We start from the raw sequence: 13,814 nt of genomic DNA on the forward strand, positions 1-13,814 counted from the left end.
ATCTTTGTTATTACAATTAAAAATGGCAGTGTATGTAATTAAAAAAAAAAACAATGATACACTTTAAATATTTAAATATTATTTCTATATATTTACATAAAGAATATATCATTATTAAAGAACATTATGAGCTGTTTCTAATTAAACATTTAAACCACAAAAAAGATCTTTATTAATTTAAAAATAAAATAATAAACACTGCTATTTTCGTAAAATTAAAAATAAAAAAATATCATTAAATTTATGAATAAATTATTTCAGTTTTATTGCGTCTAATCTAATTAGTATGATATTATGTAAATACAAGTTATTTTTGCATACAATTATTTTAATAATAAAATAACTATTGTTAATTAAATAAATTAAATCTCTGTATTTTAATGTTTATATTTGACTGAAACATACTTTTCAAAAACGTTATTAATTATTTTGTAAAGGTTTTTTATGAAGTTAAAAATTGAATTATTCAATGTTTCAGATTAAAATTATAAAATGTTTTCGTGAAAGAGCTAACTTTTACTCTACACCCCTAATATGTATATAAAAAAACCACCGTACCTGTTAAAAAATAAACGGAGAGTTAAAATTTATATATTTTAAATATATGAAAATAAGTATAATATAAACGTGAGTATTTTTATGTGAAAATTTGACTTATTTAAATATTATTAATAATACATACTATTATTGATCTATTTTTATATAATATAACTAAACTAATATTGTTGTTGAGAGGCCCTGAACATATGTATTTAATTGATCAATTGATTTTTTTCACTATGAAGAAATAAAATTATTTATTATTTTTAATACAATTAATTATATTTTTTTGATAGCAACTGCATTTAAATTTTTATTTATTTTCAATTTAACCTTAATAATAAATAATAAAATATTGTAACTTAAAAATCAAGCATCTACATTTGCGTTAACACAGTCAGTTCGAGAACTATCTACTTTACCATTATTCATAATTGAGAAAGAGTTTGGGCTTTCGCCTTAAAGCACGCGATACGGATATAATAACTTATTTAAAAACTTCATACAATTTTATATTGCTATTATAGATGTTAAAAAAATATAAATTGACTATATTTGCGTTAACACAGTCAGTTCGAGAGCTATCCATTTCATCATTATTCATAATTGAGAAAGAGCTGGCCAGTTTGGATTTTCTCCCCTACTATTAGTTTTAAAGCGCACGATACGGATATACGTTTGCTATACTTATCATAAACCAAATTAATAGTAATTTTGAAATTTTGGAATACACAAAAAACCTATCTAAAAATATATTTTTTAACAATTAAATTACTTACATAAAAGAAAACAAAAATTTAAAATAAATGATGTATATTCTGAAGAGAAATTAGTGTCATATGGAGTACCACAAGGGTCTAAATTGGGACCATTGTTATTTGTATTGTATATAAATGATATAGTTAATAACGGGAAAAAGTGTAAAATTCATCCATTTGGGGATGACACTTTAATGTATTGCATAAGTGATACTATTAAAGAAATTGTAAATAATTTAAATAATGAATTAAATATATTAGAAATATGGTTAAAGAATAATGTACTTAAATTAAATGAGAATAAAACTAAATGTATGTTTATTAATTATAAAAATGTGTTAGATAATAATATCAAAATAGTAATAAATAACTCTAGTATAGAAATAGTGGATAGTATAAAATATTTAGGAGTAATTGTTGATACAAAATTAAATTTTAAAGAACATTGTAATTACATATTAAAAAAAATTAGTAGAAAAATAGGTTTATTATCTAGAATAAGAAATATATTAAGTATAAATAAAAAAAAATTAATTTACAATAGTATAATATTGCCCCATTTTAATTATTGTGCAACAATATTAAATATGTTAAATAAATTAGACAAACAAATGTTGCAAAAATTACAAAATAGGGCAATGAGAGTAATCTTAAATAAAAATAGATTAACTAGTTGTAAAAGTATGATTGATAGATTAGAATGGTTGAATGTTCAAGAAATATTGAGTATGAATGTTTTAGTATTTATATATAAGTTCGAAAATAATATGTTACCAGAATATTTTAATAAGTATTTAATAAGAAATAGAGATGTACATAAATATAATACTAGAAATAGAGAAAATTTAAAGATAGATAAATATAAGAAAACGAGTACGGCTAGGGGAGTTATGTACGGAGGTTTTGATTTGTATAATAGTGTTCCAAGAATAATCCGAAAAAGCATAAATATAAGGGGTTTCCTAAATGGAATTAAAAAACATCTTCGTACATATAGAAATAAATTATAATATTAAGTCTTATTAGTGTATATTTTTATTTTCTGTTGTGTATTTTTTATATATTTTTTATATATGTTTATATACTTAAAGTTGTTTGATGTAAAGATTAGCTATTAAGCTAAGTAAATTATTAAATAAATAAATAACAAAAATAGTATTAAGGTTTAAAAATTTGCTACCTAAAAATATTTATGATAAATCATATAACATACCTAAGATATTGATAATTTGTTAGATTTACCGTATATTACCTAAAAACACATATGTATGTGACTACTATAACTATACTTCTAATTTTGTTGTAGATTTGTTTCTAAGCAATAACAAAATACTTTCAATAACTTTCTAGTTTCAACAACACGATGGAGTAGCACTACATCAAAAACAAAGAAAACACACGTATTATTACACCTAGATATAAAATAATAATCTAAAAAGCAGATGAAATACAAATATTTATATATTTGTATTTGCTATTTAATTATAATAGAAATAAAAATATATAAATAGCTGCGTTATAGGTAACCTTTTATATTGTGAAAAATTAACCAATAGGTTAATTTACAAAATAATAAAAATTGATTTATTAGTAAGCTAACAACACTTTTTTAATATTGTTAACCCAGATCAGAATTATCTCATAGTTATGATTATATCAATAGATTGCTACTTTTTAGATTTGTTTTTTATACACATACAAAATAAAACATTGTAATGTCGTGCAAAAATATATTTATTATTATTTATTATAAGCGATTGCATCTCAATATCAATTACTACTCAAGCAATTATTAAACGACTGCGAAGAAAAGTTTTTAATTAGTTTATAAGATTTTATTGTGTTTGATACGATCATGTTGCCCTAAAGGGTAAAGTTAATTTTAAGAAAAATTCTATATTTGAAAGTTAAGGAACGACTATATATAATACATATATATATGTACACATAAAAAATATATCTTATTCTAATGTTAAAGTACAATATAATATATTGTATTATCGTGTTTCACCATATTTTTATATCTTTAATATATTTTAATATTTATAGACGAAGAAAACCGACATTTTTCTGTAAATAGAAACATTTAGGTCCTAATTAATTACTAAAACAAAAAAATTCCATGATGAATTGAAATACCCGAAACCGCTGGGTGTAATAAAATATAAACGAGAAAGGTTTTTACCACCGTGTTTTATAATAATTGCATTTAAGACAGCGTATGTCATTCGCACGCAACACGTAAAATTAAACAAAATGCGAACGGTCAGAATAAATTTCATTGTTTTAATAAATTGTGTAATTTAATTTATTATACAAGGGTGTGTTCAAATCGAATTTGCGAACTCTTTTACAAAATCTAACCGAGTTTGCTTTTACGAATATTTTACATTCACGAAAATTGATCTGATTAAAATGCTCTAAATCAGCAAAATTTTTGTCTCGCAGGCTACATTCTTATTTTAGATAACTTTAGTGGATAGGTTACACTTTTTTAAACGTATTATTTTTCTTAAATATTCTTTTGTATAAAACAAAATTAATACAGAAAAACAGTTGATAAGTGAAAAATTCAAAATTATCAAAAACACATTTTTTTAAATATATATAGAAAAATTCGTCGTCATGGCTAAAAAGGTTGCTGATCCATGCTTTAAGGCTAACCTATCGCAAATTGAATCTGATGAATAGTTAAAGTAAATGCATTTAACAGTTCTAGTTTGCGATACAAAACGCTCGATTTAAAAGTAAACAATTTTCTTGGTCTATTGTATAATACATAGCGTATAAAATAACAACATCCGGGTATTCGTTAAAATAAAATATTTTTATACTACTGCAGCAAAAAAAAACTGTATAAAAGTTGTATTGTCCTTTGTAGTATTTCTTTGAGCTCAATACTTTGATGAGAAAAAAAATGCCATTTTATTCACATTCAGAAAGTAATTAAGCGATAAATGAGAAAGACAAACGTTTCGCTTTGTATCGCGTGTCAAAGAGAAGGATAATTATTTTTTCTATGTCATAACAACAAAATCGAAAAAGCTTTTCATATTATCCGCGTTAAACTTTTCTCCGAAAAGCATAACGCAATTTTATCGAATACATGAATTACAAACTTGAATTTGTCCATTAGTGAAAAGTTAAAATATATTTTACATTTTTAGCGTTGAGCTTTCACAAAAAAGATTTGCGGTCAAAAATATTAAATTAGAGTGAAATTATTCCTAGTTTTTTTTTATCATAAAGCTTATTGTGTGTGAAAATGGTCTCTTCACAATGAGATCAGGTAAGGGATACGACGATATATATAAAAATGAGAGCCATAACAATTTAAGAGCCCATAGGAAAGTCGAGAGCCTGAAAGCTTTTATATAGTGTAATTTAACGATATTTCAAACTACATTATTACATATCTTTCGATTGATTTTTATAACAAAAAGCATTTTCTTAGCCAGTGCAAATGTGCTGATTTTATGTGAGACGAAATTAAAAGAGCTTTCGTTAGCCTTTTTGTTGGGTCAACACTCGACCCTTTAAATGCTTTTACTTGATGTTTTTACCCCTTACAACGTGACGCTTTTGTGAGCTTTTAAACGCAGATTTCATACCTTACAGCTTCTGAACAATGTAATGTATACAAAAGGTGTATGTATAATAATATAATATCACATATATATAATATGAATCATATGTAAATATATTCAGGATTGCATTGACCACATTAATTGGATTTCACACAAACAGCCAGATAGTTCACCTTCTGGAAAACCTTTTTATGTTAATCTCCCTATCTACCCTTATTTTTTAGGTATATGACTGACTGAATGAATAATTTCTAATGCCATAAACGAAGTAGACTTTGAAATTAATAATTATTATTATGAAGAATTAAGTAAACGATTTATTGCGTATTAACTGATTATTTAATTAATTAAAATCATAAACTCGTTGTTAATTTGCTATTAATTTAATGCGATACATTAATTTAAGTACGTACAAAATTATCGTGCTACAAATAAGTATTGTATTTTGATTGATTTAATCGAATATATTATATACTCTTATTATAGTATATATATATGATACAATTATTATAAACATATCTATTTATCTTATATATAGAAATTGTATATATAAAATAGTAAACCGAGGCGAAGAAAATAAACATTTTGTTTATACAAATATTGAAGGATATAAAATAACAAGATTGTAAAATATTCAATAGCAATATTCAGTTTAAGAACTAAACTGATTTAATATTAATTGCAATTGTCAAAAAAATAATACAAAAACACACTATTTCCTGATTTTTATATTGTGACTTTGCTTGTTTTAATCGGACATACCTCAAATTAATATTATATAATATCTATCGAGCTTCTTACAGTAATAATATAAATTTAGCAACTTAAAAGAAAGAACATATTCGAAACAAGTAAATAACTGATGCTATTCCTGAAGTAACACTTTTTATTAAAATTGTAAAGCTTATTTTATAATAAAAAAAATATTTTCACAAAAAATATACTACCTCCAATCTGTACTTAGATGGTCGAGATATCAAAGAGCGGAGAGAAAAGGCAGAGATAGTTTATTTTTTGCATACTACAAACTGATTTCAAATATCCTCGATTGTTGAAAGTTTTCTATTATTAATGCAAAATTTAAATAAAAATTACTTTGATATAATAATGCCGTAGATGTCTGGACATATATATATATATATATATATATATATATATATATATATATATATATATATATATATATATATATATATATATAACATGTCGAGTAAAACATTATGAAATAAACTCCTATCCATACTACAGAAAAAGGCCAACTGAACTCTTTTTCTTTATTTAATATAGCCAACCGTCTAAATATATATTCGTCCATCTGAAAAAAAGTATCAATTCACCGCACGCCCAAATACGACCGAATCCGGAAATTAGGTTTTCGTTAATTACATCACACTCGAAAAGAAAATCGATTCCATTAACAGAACTCGAGACTGGCCGGCAGAATGAGCCATTAAAGTATTGAGTGACGTCGGCTCGAGGATTACTGACAACGTATTTTTTTACGTTACGTTTTACGTTTTATGCCCCCATGTACGAGTCCCCAGGGATGTCCGAATTTTACGAGGTGTTTAGCCGTGAGCAGGATAACCAAATTGGCTCGGGAGCTTTTATGTGCTTAATGTCCGAGATTCCTTCTGTAAATATGGGTAGTTGAATTAAAATTATACGGACTAGATGGACTTTTGAAACTATAACATAAATTTATTTTGCGTGTATTCTCTATATTCACAAGCTTTTGTATGTGTAACATATGATAGGTTAAGTGTACAAATATTTAATCGTGACAGGATTTAATCAACATATTTTTAAAAACTCAAAAATATAAGTGCATACATAAAATACTTATAATTACATTAGTCACAAGACGGTACTAACTTCTATTGAAACTTAACTGAACTACTGGGATTCGAATATAACGGTATAATAGCTCTTAGAAAAGATAATTAAAACCAATAAGAATCACATATTTTTATAATAAATAAAAAAAATGATGTGTTGTAAATATTCTATGCATATTTATAACCAAATAAAAATTGATTGATCTGCGCATTTCATTATAACTATATTTTTTTTATTGCTTCAGAGTTTAATTTGTTTTTTTTTTATCATTAAAAAGCTAGGTGAAAATATATAACATATTATCTAATAGATAAGCAAATATCTGATATAAATTAATTACAATGCAATTGATAGGTAATATGTTGTTATCACTATTGTGTTACATCGTAATTTTTTTAAGTTGTTTATTCAAGATTCACTCTCAATCTATTGACTAAGTGAAAGCGACTGCTTTTTTTCTAGACCCTGCTATTAACTAAGTGAAAGCGACTGCTTATTTTCTAGACCTTTCACAATAAATATTATTATTCAAGGGGGCAAATTGTAGTTCTTAGACGCGGTTCCATTTGTGTTAAAATTTGTGTGCAAATTATTGTTAAATTTAAAAAATATTATACATGAGAGAAAATATTCAACGAATGTAAATTAGTAGCAGGAAATTTAGGTATTCGATCTAAAAATTCAGATCGAATTACTAAAAATTTACTATATGGCAACACTGAGCAGCAAAAAAAAAACAAGACGAATTATCAGATACATATCATAAGTAAAAATTTTCAATAATTTTTATTGCCTAATTTAAATTTTTCGCATAAAATATGATTTCAGAAAATATGTCGCAACATGGGGTTATGAAAATGGAATACACGGGAGTCCCGGGATTTGTAATAATTTTGGAAGACTGTAAATAAAATAATTTTGTCCAAATTTTATCTTACGAACGCAGTTAAGAATAAATGGTCAAAACAAAAAAGCACGCTTTTCGAATAGGTTCCAGAAAACAATAACCATGGGTTCAGGAAGCAATAAATCATTTAGTCGCAAAATACAGAGTTACAAATTCTTGGAAATTTGCTAGCATTGACGACTGTCGGTGAAATGCAATAAAAATGCGAGTACATACATGAGTGAGTGCTTTCGCTGAAACAACATTTAATTATTTACTCCGGGGTGAATATTTTTTAAAGCGATTCTTTTTAACCCTACAGAGGTATACAAAAAAGTCTTTAATCGATATTAAATTAGAGATATTCAGGAACGATGAAAATATTTATATTTTAAAGGAAATATTAGACGTATTAAAACCGATAGAAAGCGCTATTATAGCTTTAAGTAGAAGAGATACCAATATCTTACAAGCTGAAGTAATCATTTCTGCAATAAATATTTCTCTGGGAAAAGAAATGATTCACGAATTAAAATGTATAATCGTAGAAAGAAGAAATTTAAAATTAATATTATTAACACATAATTTTAAATGGCGCAAATTTCGAAATACATAATATATTATATTTTAAAAGTTGCAACAAATTTGAATGTATATCATATGGAGAAGCAATGATGAAGAGATTATATCCTTCAACTGTAATTACAAATGCATGAAATTCTTCTAGATTCAGATAATGATATTGATATTGTTACGTGGGCCTATGTGAGGCCGTTACATCAGAGCCTTAACACGCGAATAATGTTTACGCGGCGTCCATAAATGAGGAGCGATAGCGCTGCACCCGAGAGTGGTGACCGATGCGCAATTACTGCCGATCTGCGCAGGAGTCGCGAGGGCCCGCGCATGCGCATCTCAATATTCACCCCTCAGATTGCAACAATATTATAGAGTGTTTGACAATGAGTCAGGAATTAAACAGGGAGCTGTTGAAGCACAGCAAATAAACAAAAATATACGAGGAAATATTTTTAGTTTTAAAAAATAAATAAAAGCAAACACTTATTTTACAAAAATTGTTTGCTTCCTTGCTGACTATAAAACAGTCATCAATTGAAACAGAAAGAGATTTTGTAATTGTTAAAAATATATGTATGTACAAAATCAGATGTAAATTTAAACATTTTCGTATTTTTAAAATGCTATTTTAAATAAAATTGTTTTAATGTGTGTATTTAATTTTAATATTTTATTTTTGGTAATATATATAATAGATTGATTGTGAATATGTGCATACAATATATTTCATTTAAATTAGATTTTTTAATTTTATTTAATTTAATGTTATTTTTTATCATTTGGCTAAGTTTAAGAAGCATTGAAAAATGCGCCACATGCTTTCACTCAAATTCGAATAAGAATTTTCTCTCTATATCCATTTCAAATCGACTTTTACAATGATTGCTTTGTCTTTTTATTTTATTATTTATATATATATTTTTTTGTATCAAATACAATTTGCTTTTATAAATTGGTTCTTAAACTATTAAAATTTGCTTTAAAATATTATGTTTCAAACGCAATTTAGTAGATGTTGATGTCCAATTCAGAAAACTTTTTGAATAATCTTAGAACTACTCAAATGCTTTCCACTCAAAGTACTCGATAGCCTTAATTATATTGGCCGTAGGCGCTCTACAAATGCACGCAAACAACTCAATACTAAGTGATTAATATATAAATTTCTCACTGTGACAGCCGGTAATGGATATATTTAATCTGATTTTGTTTTGATCAATTTATAAAATGTTATTTAGATACTTGAAGTGCAAACATAAAATACTCTGCTGAAGTAAATCAGATTTAAAAAATAATAAACAGCTTTAATTCAATATATCGGTCTCTGCTTTTAACCGAGAAGATAATTGTTTATATTCAATAGATAATAGTTAAAAATAAAATATGTACCTACTACTTTTCTAATATATTTGAGACACACTATTGTTTGTATGTAAACGTAACATATTCGTATCTTTCTATTTTTTTTAATTTTCTCAAAGCACATATAAGTTGTTTGTTTTCCATTTTGAAACGCAATTTGTGCCTTTTTGAGTCTCAATTTCATTTTCTCGCTTTGTACACACACATGATGTGAGAAAGTGTCGAGACTGAATGATAATAAAATAAATATGGAGGAAGAAAAATATTTAGTTATTACACATAAACCATGATTCAGATAAAAATCAGTCACGCAAACAAATTAATTGTATAAAATGCTTAATTATATGTACTCAAATACTAACTGCTATTTATTATCTACACTATGAGTGAATATATATACGTTTTTAAAGACAATCGATACTTTTCCATTACGTATTTGATAGCAACAAAGTTTATGATTTTAGCATATATGCTCTATCCATTCACAAGATATTCTAGATATTTTGTTTCAAATTGCATCATGCTCAGTATATCGTTATTTTAAATGTAAAATGCAGTGGCAATTTCATTTCAATACATATAGAATACATAAAGAAGTCCTTCGACCAATATTGAAAAGTATTATCAGATAACCATGAGCGAATTCCAAGTCATTTTGCAAAAAAAACATCCGACGTGCCCTCCTTAATGTAATACTCAATTTATTGTACTTAGCCGTCTAACGTGAATCGATACAGAAAATATAGTTAACTGTAAAATAAATGACAATTGAGGACTTTTTTTTTAAATTGTTAAAGTACTCTTTGAAAACAAATACTTAAGCAAGACTAATATATAAGATTCATTATTGTGTTATTTTTTCTGTTAAATCGTATATTTTCTCCACCAAGAAAACTGAATTCGGTCTCTTTTGCTTGGCTGGTTTTTTTACTTCGCTTTCGAGTGTTTACAAAAATCGTTGGTATTCCAAGTGTTATTTCAGATTCATGAAAAATTCAATGCCGTCGCACAGGGTGTGTCGAAAAAAGAGACAATGCCCTACGGAACGTTTTTATATTTTGACACGTCGAATTTATATCGTTCGCGTTACGTTCGTGGTTTTGAAAAACATAAATAAACATATTAGGAATTCTCTATTGAATTGTATGTAAATATTATTTATTTATTCTCAAAATATTTACGTTGAAATGATCATGAGATGTTCTGTCATAAAAGCGGCATAAGTCAGTTTGATAAATATATAAAAAATCTTATCACTTAATTTTACAAATAAAATTTTACAAAATTAATTCTTTGAATAACGAAGTTGATCAAGAAACGTTAAATTTGTTTTACTGCTTAAAATCAATTAGATGGAATTAAGCAATTTTCATTAATATGGTTCTGTTATTAGAGAAATTATATTACATTTTGATATAAGCCCTTAAGGGTAATATTAAATGAAATAAGCAATCTTAAGTAGATATTATTAGAAAGCAAAATATTGAAATTTGTATTGGTTGAGCTTTTAATTAAATTAAGATAAAACGATTTGTTATGAAGACTATATTTATTTATAATAGAAATATTAGTTACTTTAGAAATACATTTAAGTTTTTTATTGATCGTATACGTTACAGTAAAATAATATTTTCAGTGAGAGCAAATCCGAATACATTTTCTTTGGTAAAAAATTTAAATAATTATATGCTGTTCAAAAACATATTTTACAGTTGTAAAAAGTCCATTTACTGTTTAAAACTAAACCTAACCTAACGGCACCTAACTAATATTTTTAGCTTAATTCGTTTGGGTTTTGTTTAATTTATTTTGCACAATTTCTGATCATGTAAAAATAGTTTTACTGATACTGTGCAATAAAATTGTGAATTAATTGCTTGATACATTTTAGCTAGCTGAGTTTTTAAAATATATTTATACTATTAAACATATAACTTTACTAATAATATGCAAATACGCGTATAGTGAATATTTGTATTAAATCATTGTGAAATGCTTAAGAACCTGTAAGATAATAAATAAATAAATATGTTTAAATATAAAGTTATGTATATTGTAAAAATATATAAGCTCGCATATATCAGAACACATCCTAATCTCGCTTTCAAATTGGTAACATTTTCTTGTACATTAATAAATATAAAATACATAGTATATTCCAAGAATATAAATATCACATAAATCGTAGGAGATATTCTTTATAAATATGAGAAAAAATCTCTTTTATGCATTGCCCTGTATTATTATTGCATTGAAAGGGCAATACAATTCAGTTTTCTTGATTACTTAGCAGCCTATTTTCATTAAATATTCAATAAGGAGAAATAGCCGAATCGAAGTCGGTTCAACTGACATATTTTGGATTGTGGCTTTATGTAACTCAAGACTATTATTATTTCCATCACGATGGGTCAATATTATAATATGAGTAATTTATATTCAATTCTATGATACCTAAGAAATCTGAATTAATGATGTTATATATTTCGTACTGTTTAAAATATAATATAACTTATTATTCTACACCTATTATTATGTGATAATATTTGTTAAAAAAATATACTAACTATATGTTTCCTTGGAAAAATTTAGGTTAAAGTTAAAAGCAGAACTTGAGCTTTCATTTAATAAGAAAATACAATTTTTAACAAGTACGCACTCCAATGTCAAATTAAAATACAGAAAACATGTTTATAATATACAAACACGTGTCATATCAATGGTGTATATGTACATAATGGTTTATAATAATGAGGGCTTCTCATTTCTTGATGTTTTACATTTCTTTAGAAATTTAAATTAAGGTCATCATGACCTAAAAGGTTATCCAGATGCATCCCGATGATCAAAAAAATAAACAGACTGTATCATAATATTACAATACAAAAGAAAAAACATACTAAAAAAGAGATTTATCCCAATTACTCTAGAATAATTTGGACTTAAAAATATATATGTAATATTTTTAATTTTTGTACATAAAAAATCTTTTTGTATGTAGATTAAATTATAGTTTATAATTAAAATATAAATGAACGCAAAGAATGGCAAAACATTTCTTATGACACACACTATGAGATATATTTACTATGAGATATTAAAATCATTCTGACTAAAATATTTAACTAATATTTACTTTCAATCACATGATATTTTCACTCGTATTTTACAAATGATACAACATCTTATCATATGATTTATATAGCATTTAAATAAAAACATTTACTATTACTTCATTTAGCCGGTCGATGTATCCTTGCCAAAAACACTATCAATACAATAATTCCTAATGCATTTATCCTTGCATTTTATTTTTTGATTGACCAGTAAATGTTTGATAAACGTAATTCCTAGAGTCGGTCATAAAACACATATTTTTTATACAATGTTATTTGAATATTAATTATTTTTTTAATTTTATTACCATACTGAATTTTCCCCTAAAAATAATTTAAAAATAAAACTTTAATTATAACATATGTATAAATGTGAAGTACGGTTGAGATTTTTGTGTGCATATTATAGCTACATATATAGAAACCGACCGAACATTTAGTTATACATAGTTTCGGATTAAATTCGGATAACAAAAAATAAATCTGACAGTTGTCATTTCATAATATTGATTTAACTGATACTGTCACATTTGATCAGATAATACAATGCCTTGTTTAAAAATCTGTTTCAATCCCTTATACGATGGTACGAGCTCTACCGAATCCAATGAGTGATATTCACTAGACGATAGTAAACAGATCGTCACTCTTAAGTATTCAAGAAAACTAGCACTGAGTGTATTCGTAGAAAAATCGATACTTTTCTAACCGAAAAATCAAGATAAGATCGCCACTTTGCTCAAAATTATGATTATGTACTCATTTGGTAAAAAACTAATACATATTTGACTCGTCACACAATTTCATATATATCTATATCGATATGATACGTTAGCTAACAACCAGTGTTCGCGCAACAGTGGCTCGCATTCTCGAGTTTGATCGAGCGGAATAAAATGTAGAAGCACTTGCAATTCCACTCGCATGCAAACCGTTTTCAACGTCTGAACTGGTGGGATGAAAAATGTTTTTTAATATGACGGGCGGTGTTTTTTATATATCGTTTTTTAATCTACCTTGTTAATTGGAATCTGTATAAAAAGAATATAAAATTACATGAACACAATTTTTTTCATTTTTCGCAGAAAAACACATATTGTGTGACAAAGTATGTGCTTTTAATTAATATAATTAATTCTGCATCATT

At 25.7% G+C, this 13,814-nt stretch overlaps 1 protein-coding gene across 2 annotated transcripts in view; it reads right to left on the reverse strand.

The window, feature by feature from the left end:
* The window catches only part of LOC148226610 (GTP-binding protein Di-Ras2), a 155,768-nt gene that overhangs the window by 82,063 nt on the left and 59,891 nt on the right, over positions 1 to 13,814 (reverse strand). The window contains exon 1 of one of the 2 annotated variants that reach the window (XM_088204482.1): positions 8,366 to 8,466. The exons of the other annotated variant lie outside the window; for it this stretch is intronic. The gene's annotated coding sequence lies outside the window, so the exon portion shown is untranslated. Of the gene's footprint in view, positions 1 to 8,365; positions 8,467 to 13,814 lie in introns of those variants that run through there. 2 annotated transcript variants of the gene reach the window in all.

Source organism: Plectrocnemia conspersa, unplaced genomic scaffold, assembly GCF_051122295.1.
Source record: "Plectrocnemia conspersa isolate PC_06_02 unplaced genomic scaffold, ASM5112229v1 ptg000014l, whole genome shotgun sequence".
NCBI lineage: Eukaryota > Metazoa > Arthropoda > Insecta > Trichoptera > Polycentropodidae > Plectrocnemia > Plectrocnemia conspersa.